The following is a 15,959-nucleotide window of genomic DNA, read 5'->3' on the forward strand; positions in this document are numbered from 1 at the left end:
GGCTGTTGCTGTTGTTACATTTCCATCAACTATTTGCATAGCTGCTCACTCTGACCTCATCTTTCCCAATTGCTTAAGTCCACACACAAATTGAGGACTGGAAATCAAAGGAAGGGTTTGAAAGGCTTGCGTTGGTGTGGTGACAGTGGATCCTGGAGCAACTTGGACTGAAGGGACTGTGGAGATCCCAAGAAGTTACAGTCACTATCATCTGATTCAACTAGCCATACTGGGATGGGCACTATCCTCAATGGAAACTGGCTGTTGACTGGTGAACCTCCAGGGAGGAGACATGGTTTGTATCCAGGGCTTCAAAACTCAGACGTCACACTATGTGGTCTGTCCACATTACTGCATTGACAAAACCGGTGCAGACCAGAGCTTTTCACATCATTAGACATGGAGGCAAAAATAAGAAGTAAGAGTACAGAGCTTTCATTTCTCTGGTTTTTAGCTTCATGCCTAAAACAATAAAAGGTTTTATTAGATAGAAAAACAAGGTATTGTTTGGGAAAGGAGCACTTGGACCAAGTGGAATGACAGAAGAGTTACTTTAGATATTCGTTGTTCATCACAGCTTAGTAACACCCAGTGAGTGATAACGCATGTCAGAGAGGTGAGAAGGTTTACACTGGTGTCATGGGGCCCACTTGTTAGTCATTAGGAAGTTACTGCCTCATTGGTGGCCATGAGCTGAGAAACCTGCACATGGCTCAAGGGAGGTGCCAGAAACCCTCTCAGTATCTAAAAGGCTGCTGTAAGAAAGAAGGGAACAGACTCTTTTGCTGGAAAAGAACCAGGGGAAATGGGTTCAAATTAAGAGAGGATATTTAGACTGGATATAAGAAAAAAGTCTTTTATAGTGAGGGTGCTGAGGCACTGGAACAGGTTGCCCAGAGATGTGGCAGAAGCCCAGTTCCTGAAGACATTCAAGGCCAGGCTGGTCCAGGCTCTGAGCAACCTGACAGAGCTATGGATATCCCTGCTCATGGCAGGGGAGTTGGACTAGATGACCTTTAAAAGCTCTCTTCCAACTCTTAAGGATTCTATGATTCTAACCCCCTCACACCACTCCTACTTAAGACAGTAAGTCATACAAGCAAACAGTTATTGCACTCTCTCCACGTTTAGCTTGCCTTCGGGGTAAAATTCATAAGCATGCAGCATGTCACTAAATCAGTGCAGCTTCTGTTCAGGAGTGAGCATGAGAAAAGAACCCAGGTTAATCCAAAATCAGCTCGCATCTCTTGTAAACAATAACTCACTGCTCCTCTTCCTCTATACATAAAAAGATGCTTATTTTGGAAGAAATATACCTACAAAGATCTATCTACACAGATCAGTACGAGCAGGCTGGTTTAAATTTTAAACTTCATCTTTTAGTGCAACTTTTGTGCTCTACCAGTAGGTTCATGACAAGCAATAAAAATTTATTCTTATAACGCTCTGGGGACCCACTTATTCCATAGATCTCACACAACTCAGAGAAAAATTTTAGATATGTTGTCTACTTCCCCAATATTATCATTCTTTTCTAAGCAGAATTTGGAAGAGGATAAAGAACTTAAAAATGCTCTCTCCATACATACACCCATTGAATTTCATTCATCTTCAGCTTTCAAGAAAAAACACTTTTATCCCTCAAATACAAGTAGCATTCAGCTCTTAAGACTGCATCCTCCACTAGATGCTTCAGAGACAAAACTCAACAGCCAACACTCCCTAAGAGTCACAACAGGACCCACCCTACCAGGCTCCAAGAGCTACAAGCTAACAGCATGCCTGCAGCATACAGAAGCAGCCTGGCTGCATGATGTTCTACATATCACCAGACATACACTATGGTTTCTGTAGCATAGTGAATTTCTGAAATGAATAGTGAATTATCAGTTAGAGAGATAATGTATTAGCTATACAAGAGTCTCAGGGTCAAAGTTCAATGACATGAGATGAAAACCATCAATCCATCAGACTTCTGAGGCTCCAACCACAATTTCTATTAAGTCTGCAGGAAGTCAACTTCCATCTACAGTTTTAATAGCTAATTTCTACACATCACAACCATTAAACACAAATAAGTGAAGATCCTACTGCCCTACTCTGCTGTCATGCTGTATTTGCACAATGCACATGTGTCCACAGATACAAAAGCCAAATGTTTAGTTTTAAAGAATGCTTCTTGAATGTAAATTATCATCTCTGTCCCCTGCATAGTAACAATCTTCATAGCAAAACTTTCCAAGCTGTTTTGACAGTAGCTATTGTCACAGCATAAGTGCATAGATGAATACTTTCCACTCAGCTGATCTGACCCATGCATTCATTTTCTCCATTATTCATGCAAATACTGGAAAAAAAGAATATGACCATACATTCCTTGGTTTGTGAAGAATCAAGAGGATTATTATTTTTTTTCTTTCCTTTTCTTTTTTTTTTTAAGACTAGAAGCTGAAGCATGTTTCATTTTAATCTAAAGGGAATAACAATTCTTCCCATCTCTACACACACACCCCCTACCTACCTTAGAAGACCCAGAATAATCTATGATTGGCCTAAAAGCTCAAGAGCTTCCTAATTCAAGACCTTCCTTACTCCCACTGCATCTTGGTGGTAGACTGCCCACAGAGCCACCTGCTGAGGATACAGTCAGGCTCTGCAGCAGCAGACAGAAAGGACTGGGAGATTAAAAAAACAGTAATATGGCCAGAGTTAGATATCTGAAAAAATGGCCATTATGCACAGTTCCTGACCTGCAAGACAATCTGAGTTGCAGCAGGGCTACACCATTACCCCCATGAAGTTGCAAATGTTGCTATAGAACATACTATGGCTTTCTCCTGCCACCAGCAAAATGCACCTGGTTGAATAATCCATTACATAAAAATAAGACAGCATTAAGGCTCAATGAAGAATGAGGTGTTACTGCGGAATATTTGTCTGATGAACTTGTAATGTGCAGCTCCAGCAAAGAGTAGGACACTGAGTAAACCTGAGTTTTGCAAGAGGTGATAAGGAAGTCTAAAATAAGGCTTTAAAAAGGAGAATAAAATAAATAACTAAAATTAAAAACAAACAAACAAAAACCACCACACTGCTATCGTGGGCAGTTTTGAAATAGAAGAAAAAACATGTTTTTCTCCTTCCAAAAGGGCAGGTAGCATACAATGGCACTCACCAGCAGTGAGCACCTGTTCCTCTTAGCTACACAGAAATGTTCCCTGGAGAAGGAAAAGCCATTACACTGTGAAATGCATACACTTAGAAATGACAAATAACCAGCCAGCAACTCTGTCCTATAACTGCAGAAACTAACAGTGAGGCCAAATGCTATGGCTTCTGCTGGTTCTTGCCTGTACAACCTTGCCCTTGCCCTTCTGATGGCTGTAAAATGCAAACCACTGACAACTTTTGGAAGTTGCCACTTTTTGTCAGAAATAGTTGAGGAATGTTTCCAGTAAGATACTTAGTTTACTGTTAAATTCCAGCAACTCAACCTCTTGGAGGACAAGGGTAGCACATTGAAACTGTAGCTCTCAAGCCAACTACACTGTTGCTCTACTGATACAGAAACAGAGAATGTCCTTCTTTTCCTAAACACAGATTCCTAAATTCTGCTTCAGTAGCAAACCAATGGGAAAGAAGTGGACAAATTCCGGTCCCTCACAGTATCCAAATTATTCTGCTAGTAACAAAGTCTTTGCAATTATCGCATCTATCCACCTCAACTGTTACTGATTTCTTGAATTCCTCAATAAGATTAGATGTAGCTGAAGGCCAGATGCAAAGGAAAGAGTATATTTCTGGATATTTTAATGGCCAGCATCGACTTCTCATAAAAGTCAAGGAAGGCATCCTCCCTTCCCTGACCTCATATCTTCATTTAACACTTAAGTGCTGAAGTGTGAATGCACAGCCTTATTTCCTGCACAGCAAGGTACATACCACTCACAACTGAAAAGCCAACATTTACTGCACTGCATAACTGAGATAATTCTTCCTTCCTCCTCTAAAGGCCAAGCTCAATCATCCACTGGATTGAATGGTTTTTTTTTTGTTTGTTTGTTTGTTTTTCTCAGATGGGACTGAGTCACACCAACAATTCAGGATTATTTGGTTAGCATTTTCATTAGAAAAATTATGGCACAGTACTACCAGCTTTCATCATACGAGCCCAACACAACTCCCTGCACAGCTTTCTCTATTAAGCCAGCAGAGCTGCAGATTAAGTTCTTCTTCTGTAAAATAATTATTTAGTTTAAAGTTGAGATATCCAGACATGAAATCACTATGAAAACAAACCAAAAAATTACGGAACATTTTTAAAGAACATTTTTTCAATTAAATCGTATTGCTGTTTTGTTATTTTTGCTTGTAGACAACCTTTAGTAACACACAGAGACTACTGACCACAAGACAGTGCAGTTGCCCACAGGGTTGCTGGAAAGAACAGCTCCTTCTCTGTAAGAACAGAGCCAATGGTTTCTGCCCCTTGCAAAGTCTAGACAGTTCCAGAAAGACCCTTGTTACATTCCTTCAAGAGGTTGATCCACCAGGTGTTCATTAAAACTTTAACTAACTTCATTCACATCTATTGACAAAGTACTTTCCAAAAAGCTCCTTTTTCTTTGACTTCATGGCCAGGTCAGCACAAGATTAAAAACTGAGCGCAACAAGAGCAGGTACCCCCAACTGAATTCAACCTCCAAACACTCCTCTTTGCTTACAGCATCCACTGGAAGAGTTGCAGTATTTTTACTTACACTTAACACAGAGATTTATTCAGTACAAGCTGCGAAGACTTCGACCTAAACGAGCTGTCCCTACCTTGCATGAGACTCTTCTACCATCTTTCAGTAGATGAAGCAGAGATCTTCAACCTATTACTTACAGAGACAGATAGAAGTAAACTGCTCAGTTAGGCTGAGCCAGCTCACTGAGTTGGTTCACCACAGCTAAGCAAGTAACTTCACAGTCTAGAAACTGGAGAAAAGTAGGAGAAAATAAGTTCCCACTGCTAGTGCATACCATCCATGGATTCCCTGGGAAAGGAAAACTGCCCTCTTTAATTCAGTAAATAGCTTGCAAATGTCCCCCAATGTCTAGATCTATTATATTTCCTTGAATACTAAATTGAACTTGGTTAAAATGTCTGCATGTTTTCTAACTGATTCAGGTTATCAGCAGAGAACATGCCTGTGCCTTGCTTCCACTTCCCCATGAAATGGACAAGGATCCAGAAGCCATGCTGACCCCATTAGATTTATTTGTTGCCTTTAATGACTACTATTGATTATAAGACCTTGCTGCAGCTCTCATATAAGCTAATAAAATTACAACAGATTATTCTTTTCCAATGATAATACTTTTGTCAAGACAACACACTCAGATTAAATTTTTTAAATTATACTTTTCTCCCAAAAATTATCTTTAAAGTAATGTCTTCTTGTCTCATTCAATATGCATGTGAAATGGTAACACACTTGGATTAGGGTGCTTAGAACATACAATTTTCTTTCCCTTTGGCTAATACTAATACTGCAGCTAATTACAATTCGGTATTGTGGAAATTAAATCTGTAGCAGAATGCACTGGACATGACCAGGCAGCAAGTATCACCTGAATTCAAGCCGGGGACAACAACACTCAGAAAACTGCTCTGATTTGTTCTTCCCATTTCCAAAGAGGATTTAAACTCACAGTTTCCTAAATTACACCAAATTGCTTGCCTGGGAGGCTACCTCCTTTTTCAATCCACATGGCCACAGCTGGAGCCCCTTTGTTACAGGCAGGACATTCTCTAAAGGGGGCCCTCCTCTGAATTTCAATAGATCAAGAAAGAAAAGCCTCAAGACAGGAAAGCAAGGCTTATCCCCTTAGGCAAGCTTATGGGGACCAGTGAACACAGCCAGAACAATTAGTTGGAAACAAAAGATCTGCAGGCTGATTTAGGTCCGATTTTCTAGTCTAGTTTGGTGTTCTCTATTTACCGACGAAGGTGATGGAAGCTTGACTGTTGTTCTCCCCTTTTTCTTCTCTGTTTTGTCATAACACTTTCAATTATAGAAAAACAGCCCATAGGCTAGCACAAGGGCTTTTTTCAACCTTTGAATACCGTTAATTGCAGATCAAATTAATAAATTAATTCACAGTCAAAAAGCCAAGCTATCTCTAAAGTGAGATGCTTATAAAAACATTAAATTTGGAACATGAGAAAAAAAATATCCTAAACCACATCATTTTAATTAGAATCCATGCACTACCACCACTGAACTGTGGAGGCTTTGATCCCTCTGGCATATGGACGAGGAAACCAATTTATTATTCCAGTGAAAACAGTCCTGGACCATTTTATTTATGTGTTGTTTTAAAATAAAATTTGAACTTCCAACTTGGATTTAAAATTATGTAGATTATTTTCTTCCCTTCTTTCTCTGCACAAATCCCCTTTACCATAATGTCTTTTCTGACTCATTCACAGCTGCAGGGAATGGAGTCTTCAAAATTTCTGCCTTCCAGAACACCATCCCAACACAGAGCAATGCCACTGTGTTGGGCATAAAAACAAACATATGCATTTCCAATAAGCTAACTTCCTTTGGCAGCTGAAAAAAAAAGCAGCAGACTTACAAGAAATAAAAGCCCAGGTCACCGCATATTATAAAAGTTCATTATATAGTCATGTCTGTGTTACTTCCTAAAGGAAAACCAAGAAATGTAGAGTGATATTTGACACAGTGTTTTATACAGAGGCAGAAGATTCAGTAAGTCATGACCAACTACGTCAAACAAAAAAAATCAGAACAGAGAGATGGGCTCAGACCAGCACAGAGCAGAAGATATAATTTTTTCCCTTTCCAAATTTTATACAGCGCTTTCCACAAATGCAATTCTATAAAAATTTCACTTGAACTAGAAAATATGACAATCAGCCTTTACAAGAAAAAAAAAAAAGACCGCACAAAAAGGTCTGACCAACTTTTAACACAAGCTATGATTTAAAACAAACCACTGTGGTGTTTTTGCTTCAAGATGTAGGCTGTTTTTCTTATGCCATTCCTCCATTTCTGGACCTGGCATCAGCTGTCAAATCATTAATTGCCTGCCATAGATATGGCTAAAATTGCATTAAGCGGTCCAAAGAGGGGAAGAGCTTACAATTTTCTTTCAGCTTTGTAAGCTTTTCAATTATTGGATCTTTTTTCCCCTTTTACAAACTTCTCCTGAGTAGTTAAGAACCACCACCAAATGCTCAGTCTTACACTGACCAATGAAAGTTCTCATTTGTTCCAATTTTCTGCCTTTTTCCCACCAGGAAAATAAGATTAAACACAACAAGAAACTTGCATTCAAATCTATAGGATTTATAGACCTACGTTACATAGAGATCAGACTTGGACCCCACCTAGAGCTGAATTTTGTGAGTTTGATTAGCAGAAGAGATGTCAGAGCATACACGAAGAGGGAGATGGGGTGAAAAAGTTTGATACCAGGAATGCACTTGGACCACACGGGGGCACAGCTTCAGCAGCTGAGTGTCCTGGTGCTTGAAGGAAGGAAAAAATGGTAGAAAACTTGAAGGGGAAAAATAAATAAGTCTAGTACTCCAGCATTTTAAAACCACAGCAACCAAATGGAACATCCTTTCCAGAATGTAAAGACCAGTATTTACGTTTGGGGAATTTTTTTTAAGCTGGTTTGGCTCAGAATTAGTGAAAGAGTTTATCCAAAAGTCCATGCACTGAGCCAGCATTTATCAGGTTTCAATTTCCAGCTGAAGCCACGACTGTTGCTATGAAAACTAATGTGCAATTGTATTCCAGAAAGCAAAGAAATGAAAAAGACTGTACTGGAATGCAACAAATACATGCATTGGCAATAACAGTAAAAAATGTATTATAACCAACCTGTGTCATAGGCATTTTTCTCTGCTTATTAGAGAAGAAATGTGCAAATCAAGTGTATTGTCTGGCCAGAGAGTATTATGTGAATGTTTATAAATTCTTCATGGCTCAACCTCAGCAGATTACTCTGCCTGTTTAAATGTCAAGCAGTATTTGAAAGTCATCCCCGCCACAGTCCCTCCAGTGAGGGTCAACAGCCTGTCCAGCAGATAACCAGTCTAGCCAGGCAAAAACCTGGGTGCTTCACGGGAAGCATCAAAGCTAAGACTCACTCAGCTCTAACGCTTCTACTGGACACTTCAACACAACGTATGTATGTTGCCTGAATAGAAAGAAGAAAGGTAAGTCTTACTTTGACTGACTACAAATTCAAGCACCAAAATTTATACATGTACTAAGAATATATAAATAGTTAGCTAAGATAGTTCTACATCCATGAAAGAGAGCATCAAACCATCCACATTTTTGTAGTTTACTGAAAAATAAGCTCTTTTTCCAATCACTCCAGAACACAGCAGAAATTATTTTAGCAAAATCATATAAAATTAAAACAAAAAACAACCCTACAAACATTCTCCTACTTTCAGAACATTCAGGCATCTTCTGTTACTATGTAGAAGATAGAGGCAATATCAGAAGAAACAGATACAGTCAGCAACTAAGTACAAAACATACATTTTACTTCTAACACGTGCTGCCACAGGAGAAGGTGGATACATGCTCAACTTCACAGACGTTTCTAACAGACTAAGTTAGAAGCCCCAGCTCTTTCCTTTCTTACCATCAAGCTGACGACAAGCAGTAAGAAAATCACCTTTTAACCACATGAAGCATCTAGACCCAGGAACCATACCTACATTTTCAGCTGAAGAAGGAAGGCTGAAAAGCTGACAGCATTCATTATTTCAGCCTGCTGACATACTCTGAGTATCCTTCCTTTTGTCTAATGTCAAAATGTTGAATGTGCTTGATCTACAAGTTGTCAGCTTCACACATTAAGGAAAAAAAGGTCCATATGGACCACTTTGTTCATAGCCACAGAGGCTCTGTTTTGCAAAAGGCTCTCAGAGATTAGAGTAGCTTCAAGCAAGCATTTCCTGCTCTGTTGAAGAATGGGAGTTTAAAATCATCACATCTCTAACATCTGAAGTTCACTCAGAAGCAGCAATCCACTCTCTTTTTGAGTTTGAGAAAAGACAACAAGAAAATCAAAAGCTGGATTTTATCATACTAGTATTAATGTTGCCACTAAAAATTACTCAGTTACTGATAACACAATACTTCAAACTTTGTATGCCTCCATAAGTTAGTACTGCACAATAAACACTTTGAGCATTTTAAGAACATAGGAGGTGACAAGCATTGCAGTCCACAGTTTTTCTTGAAAATAGTGAATAAAATGACTTAAATGAGGAATAAGCTGGGGGACATCTGGGAAAGAACTTAAGGACAGGGCAGAGCTGGTGAAACCTGCAAATAAATATGTAAATAAATGTGTCAAAGACGAAAGAATAAAGAATCATGACAGGTATGGGAAATCTGCAATAAGAAGCGATCAGGAGAAATATTAATAAAACAAACAAAGAAAACCAGAAGGAAAGTTGAAACTGAAGCCCAGAAAACAAGTACAACTAGGGCACAGCTATTACGCTGTAATAGATCTGTTTGGAAACATTTTTTCCCTCCCTCTCAGCTGCTTTACTGAATATGCTGTTTCACAATCTGTTCAGATAAGCTTTGCTCAACCTGTAAGGGGCAATCTCTTCCCGCAGCACTTACTGCTGGTTCTCACTCCCCCCTTGTGCTGGCTCCTGTGGAGCTTTGCAGCTCTATTTTCACTGCAAATGGGACACAGCAGCAACAGTAGAAAGCCAATCAGGCCTACATCCTCAAAAGCAGTAAGAACAGGTCACCTGTCATGTTTACATAAGGTCTCCAAGCAGTATACTCAACTTACTTAAAAACTCCAAGGGTTGCTCACTAGAAATGCACTGAAGTGAGCTCACTTGCACATAAGCTACAACACTTCTCTAAGGGTACCACTAACAGCCACAGCTTTAGCCACCTTCATAGAGTGGTTTATTCCTAAACAGCAGAACAGCTCATCTAGTCCTGCTGCTCTCCACAGCCAGCCTCCCCTCCCAGCAGCCATTGGAAACACGCATGGTCAAACCCAAAGCCTCACAATGGAAAACCACATGAGGAGAAATATATTGATGCATTTCCAAGAGTTTGAGAACAAGAACCATGTGAATCACTGCTCACCTTCCGCTTAACCACTAGCACATGCATTACAAACCACTCAGCAGCTGAAAACATGAGTGGCTTACTGATGGGTGCTACATACGAGGCACCAGGCTGAGATCACACTGCCAGCAGTTTACCTCCATCAGGGGTAAATGGAGATAAAAAGTAACCTGTTATCATCCCCTGGGGCATATACTTCTCACTGACTTCCTTCTTAAATGGTAAGTGACCAGGAAAAGGAGGAAACTAGCAGAAAGGGTGCCACAAAGCCTTCAGTCTCTCTCTGTCTTGAAATAGTTGCAGTAATGAAAAGTGACACCACAAAACCAAACCCTTACATATATCTCAATGCAAAAATGTGGACTGAAAGACACCTCCATGATTTTGCAATTCTTCACCCATTCTTCTCTTAAATGTAAATCCCTAACACCACCAATACACAGCCTGCTTTATGAGACATACGCATGCATTATCACCTCTGACGATCCCTGCTATCAAGTGCTTGTCAACATGCTGGCTTCTGCCCATCAATTTCAGCATTTCTCTCCTTTTCCAGTATTATATTTTGAAAGAATTAAAAAAAAGGGAAAAAAAAAAGGTAGCTGAGTCCAAAAGAAAGAAAAAATCTGAAATGCTTTAAACAGTTGCACTGTTAAAACTGACACAAGTTTAACAACATGTACTTGGCACATTCCTGCTGCCACGAATGCAAGAATCCTTTTCAGAAAATCTCATTCAAAGAGGGGAAATATTTTAAACATACAGTGCAGACATGACTGAGCGGTGGCCTGATGGCTGTTACAAAGACAGTTTCCAATCGTGCTTTAATTTCATGTCACAAGTGATCAAACAACAGAGACTTCATAATCAAAGAGCATCTTTGCAAAACTTCCTTTTAATAAGATAATGGCAGGACAGGGAGGGAAGCTTCATTCCTTCAGCACTGCAACTCCACAGCAGTGCAGGGATTCAGCAGGGAAGAAAGCTTTCTGGACCTCAGCATGGCTATTCAGGGAATAAACAACTAGGGACAGTGCTACCTCTGCCAGCTCTATGGGTATGACATATTTTGTAGTCTCCAGAGTACCTGCAAAAAACGGCGAAGCTGTCCTTAAAGGCATAGGAAGAGAACAGAGCTGGCAGCTCTTTAAGGACACCTTTCTGCGTGTGCAAGAGCTCTCCATCTCCCAGCAGAAGAAATCGAGCAGAGGAGGTGGGTGAGTGGCCTGGCTGAGCAAGGACCTGCAGCTTAAACTGAGGGAAAAAGAGAGAGATGTACAGGAAGTGGAAGCAGGGTTGTGTAACCTGGGAGGAATACAGGGATGTCATCCACATATGCAGAGATAAGATCAGGAAAGGCAAGGCACAGATGGAACTGAACTTGGCAAGGGATGAGAAAAATAAGAAAGGGTACTACAGGCACATAGTCAGGAGGAGACAGATCAAAGAGAGTGTTCCCCTTCTGATAAAATGAGGATGGAGAACTGGCTTCCTCAGACATGGAAAAGGCTGAGGTGCTCAGTAAGTGCTTTGCCTCAGTCTTCACTGGTAGTCAGGTTCCTCGTGTCCGCCAGGACCATTAACCTCTAGGTGTCAGTGACAGGAGCAGATTCCATCCCACCGTAACAGTGGAACAAGTCTGAAACTGAATGTATGTAAGTCTATGGGTCTGGATATGCTTCCCAGAATTCTGAGAGAGATGGCTGATGTGGTTGCTGAGACACTGTCCATCATATTTGAAAAATCATGGCTGTCAGGTGAAATCCCTGGTGACTGGAAGAAGGGAAACATTACTCCCATTTTTAAGAAAGGGAAAAAGGATGACTCGGGGAACTACAGGCCAGTGAGCCTCACCTCTGTGCCTGGGAAGATCACAGAGTAGACGAGGTAACCTCCTGGTTACCATGTTGAGGCACATACAAAACAAAGAGGTGACCTGAGACAGCCAGCATAGCTTCACCAAGGGCAGATCTTGCCTGACCAATCTGGTGATGGAGTGACGGCATTAGTAGACAGGGGAAGGGAGACAGATATCATCTACCTGGACTTCTGCACAGCCTCTGACAGTCCCTCACCACACCCTTCTCTCTAAATTGGAAAGATATGGATTTGAAGGATGGACTGTTTGATGGATTAAGAACTGGTTGACGGTTGCAGTCAAAGGTGATCAATGGTTCTATGTCTGGGTGGAGGCTGGTCACAAATGGCATCCCCCCAAGGGCTGGTCTTGGGACAACTGCTCTTCAACATCTTCATCAATGACACTGTCAATGGAATTGAGTGCACCCTCAGCAAGTTTCCAAACGACAATTCTTATTGCACTCTACCACTTCCTGAAGGGGGGTTGTGGTGAGGAGGGGGTCGGCCTCTTCTCCCTGATAAATAATGACAGGACGAGAGGGAATGGCCACAAGTTGCACCGGGGAAGATTTAGATTAGACCTGAGGAAACATTTTTTTTCTGAAAGAGTGGTCAGGCACTGGAATGGCCTGCCTAGGGAGGTGGTTGAGGCACCATCCCTAGCGCTGTTCAAGAAGCATTTAGATGAGGTGCTAAGGGATTTGATTTAGTAGTTGGGTAGGGATAGTGATAGGAGGATGGTTGGACTAGATGATCTTGTAGGTCCTTTCCAACCTTATGAACCTATGAACCTATGACACCAAGCTGAGCAGTGCAGTCAATACACTGGAGGGAAGGGAAGCAATCCAGAGGGACCTGGACAGGCTGGAGAAGTGGGCCCACGTTAACCTAATGATGCTCAACAAGGCCAAGTGCAAGATATTGCCCTTGGGCTGGGGCAATCCCACGTATTTATACAGACTGGGAGAAGCACTCCTGGAGAGCAGCCCCGTGGAGAAGGATTTGGGGGTCCTGGTAGATGAGAAGCTGGACATGATTCAGCAGTGCACACCTGCAGCCAGGAGGGCCAACTATATCCCGGGCTGCATTAAAAAAGCAATGGCCAGCGGGTAGAGGGAGGTGACTGTCCTCCTCTACTCAGCTCTTGTGAGGCCCCACCCAGAGTACTGCACCCAGGCCCCAGGCTCCCAGCATAAAAACGATGCAGAGCTCTTGGGAGTGGGTACAGAGGAGCTGGAGCACCTCTCCTATGATGAAAGGTTGAGGGAACTGGGCTTGTTTAGCTTAGAGAAAAGAAGACTCCAGGGAGACCTTATTGTAGTCTTTACAGAAGATTATTTACTTCCAGAAGATCAACAACCAAATGATGGCAAAGTCACAAACAAAGGGGAAAATCGATGGCCTCATCAAAGCCCTGTGTAAATCCATGTTTGGAAGTCAGAGAATTAGAAAAGCTGTGGTTGGCAAACTATTCCAAAGAAGTCTCTATGCTGGACCAGGATGTGCTGCATGTCACCACATAGGTGTAGCAGCAGAGCTCCATGATGACATTTTCCTCATTCCAGCCACATCTACACATGCTAAGCCTCTAGGTCTGCCACACAACACATCCAAGGCGCCAAAAGAAGAAAGGCACACATCTAGTGAATGAGAGAGCTCTGCTGCCTCTGTATCAAGGCGGAAAACAGATTACAGTCCAACATCACTTCACAGGCTGGACACTGCAAAAGAAAGCCTGTGGGCCCAAACCTCAAAATCAGAGAGGCTCCTGTGAGGTAGAAAAAACAAAGGGCGGAAGGAAGGGCGGAGCGCGGCATTACTCCATCTGCAATTTGCAGAATGGTTTTGCTGTCAGGAAGTGCCCTGCACACAGCAGTGGTTCAGCAACAGTTACACCTTCGGGTAGAAGTTATGTGGCATTATAAGGTTTTTTGAGGGTACTTCTTTACATAATCACAACTACCGAACTGCAGATACTTTCATAAGACTGGTACAGAATAAGTACATAAGAAGATTTTTCCTATCCACCCAAAATCCATTTGCATTGTTCACCTATAAAGTTTTTCCTGGCATGCACATATCATGGAAAAAAGAACAGTAAGGATATAAACCTCCTCTTTTTTTTTCCCTCCTGTTCTTTTTACAACACTCAGACAATGACACACTTAAATTTCAAGCCACAGAGAAGAGAAAACTTTCAAACAGATTACAAAAGAGACAAAAGCAAACTAACTTTGCTCACACAGGCTCCCCAGTAGGAACACTTGCCCACCAGGTACACCTCCAAATGCTTCACTCAGACAGGGACCCACAGGCCACACTGACAGCAGCATCTCCAACACCTGTTACACTTCATGCTTTAGCCATAGGAATCTGTTTTCTGAATGGTGAGTTGCTGAAGTTGCTGCAGTGCTTCAAACAGCTCTGTGAAATGTGTGTTATGGTATTTTCCTGACAGCACACGACAGGGACTTTTGCCAGCCAGCAGCCACCGCTGCTCTTCCTCCTCCTTCTCTGGGTGCCGGCCATCAGATTATCTGCCTACCACCTACTTACACAGCTTCAGAAAAGGAGGGGGAAGGGGTAATTAAGGAGAGACGACCTTCAAAGCGAGCAAGCAAACCTGAATCTCTAACTGAAGCAACTGCATGAAAATTAAAACATGCTTTTTCTTTCCTCTGCAATATCCCACAAACTCCCTCAGTCAGGCAGGAACAGCACAGAGGATGGAAGGGACACGAATGGTGACAGATCCATAAATGCCCACACAGTTACATAATGAAGCTGAGGCAGCACGGCACGCGTGTCTGTGCCTCTGGGGAAGGAGGAGAGCAGCCTGGAGGAAGAGAAGGAAACCACGTCCCCATACAGCGGCACTAGGCTCTGTACAGATCTTACTCAATTTCCTCTCTTCATCAAAGAGAAATATTTTAACGGGGCGATCAGGCAGCCGAGGATACAGCCACAGAGAATCCACTTGCTTCTGAACGTATCTGAAAACATCCCTCGCTGAAACTGCACTGTGAATGGTGTATCACGACACGCAGCTTACAGGCAACCATGTTTATACCGAAGCAATTAACACGCGGTGGGTTTCCTGCGCTCCTATTATCGTTGGCACCCACACTGCACTCGCCGCTGACCCTGAGCACCGGCAGGTTACAGGCTATTCCTATAAACTTAACAACAAAACAGCACCGATTCGAAACATACTCACTGTTAATTCTCAGGAACTCCTATATTTACTTTATACCATTCTCAGGGGAGAGCCCGACAGTTGTTTCAGTTCTGCAAGGAAAAGATACTCAAAATAAACTTTGCGAAGGCTCCGGGCCAGGAACACTCACATCCTTCAGGACTCGACACCCACCCGCCCTACCGGGCTGCACACAGCCGCCGCCTTTCCTCGCGGCACAGCCCGAAACCCGCGGAATCCATCACCGCTATCGCCGGGAACGCAACTTCGCAACAGCGGCGGAGGAGGAGGAGGAGGAGGCGGCGGAGGAGGGGCTGCCCCGCCGCGTGCCGCCCCGAGCCCCCGGCCCCCGGCACGCACTTGCAACCGGGCTCTGCCGCCCGCGCTCGCCACTCACCCCGCGCCCGGAGGTGCGCGGTCCCCGCCCGCCGCCCCGCGCTGCCGGCCTCCGAGCGCCGGGGACGGCCCGCGGCGCTGAGGGCAGGACAGGGCGGCGGGCGGGGCCCTCGGGCGGGCCGGGCCGCCGCCCGCCCGCAGCTGCCGGCCGAGGCCGCGCCGCGCTGACATCGGCGGGCTGTGCTTCCTCTTCCTCGCGGCAGCGGCTGCCTCCGGCTCCCCTCAGGCGCTGTGCCCGCTCCGGTGCGGGCAGGTGCGGGGCTCGCCGCCCGCCCTGCCTCGCCCTGTCCCGTCCCGTCGCCTCTCGCCGCCGCAGCCCCAAGCCCGCTTGCCTACCTCCCGCGGCGGGCAGCCGCCGA

General features: G+C 43.3%; 1 protein-coding gene across 3 annotated transcripts in view; it reads right to left on the minus strand.

Annotated features, from left to right (window-relative positions):
- Positions 1-15,676, minus strand: part of LOC136058699 (engulfment and cell motility protein 1) — a 188,360-nt gene extending 172,684 nt beyond the window's left edge. The window contains exons 1-2 of one of the 3 annotated variants that reach the window (XM_065752356.1): positions 15,602-15,676; positions 15,226-15,296 (exon numbers count right to left, since the gene is read on the minus strand). The gene's annotated coding sequence lies outside the window, so the exon portion shown is untranslated. Of the gene's footprint in view, positions 1-15,225; positions 15,297-15,378 lie in introns of all 3 variants that reach the window. The other 2 variants (XM_065752355.1, XM_065752354.1) reach the window with 2 other exon arrangements.
- Between the last annotated feature and the right edge of the window lie 283 nt (positions 15,677-15,959).

This window comes from Cyrtonyx montezumae, unplaced genomic scaffold (genome assembly GCF_038088225.1).
Source record: "Cyrtonyx montezumae isolate F1298 unplaced genomic scaffold, pur_monq_1.0 scaffold_8, whole genome shotgun sequence".
Lineage (NCBI taxonomy): Eukaryota > Metazoa > Chordata > Aves > Galliformes > Odontophoridae > Cyrtonyx > Cyrtonyx montezumae.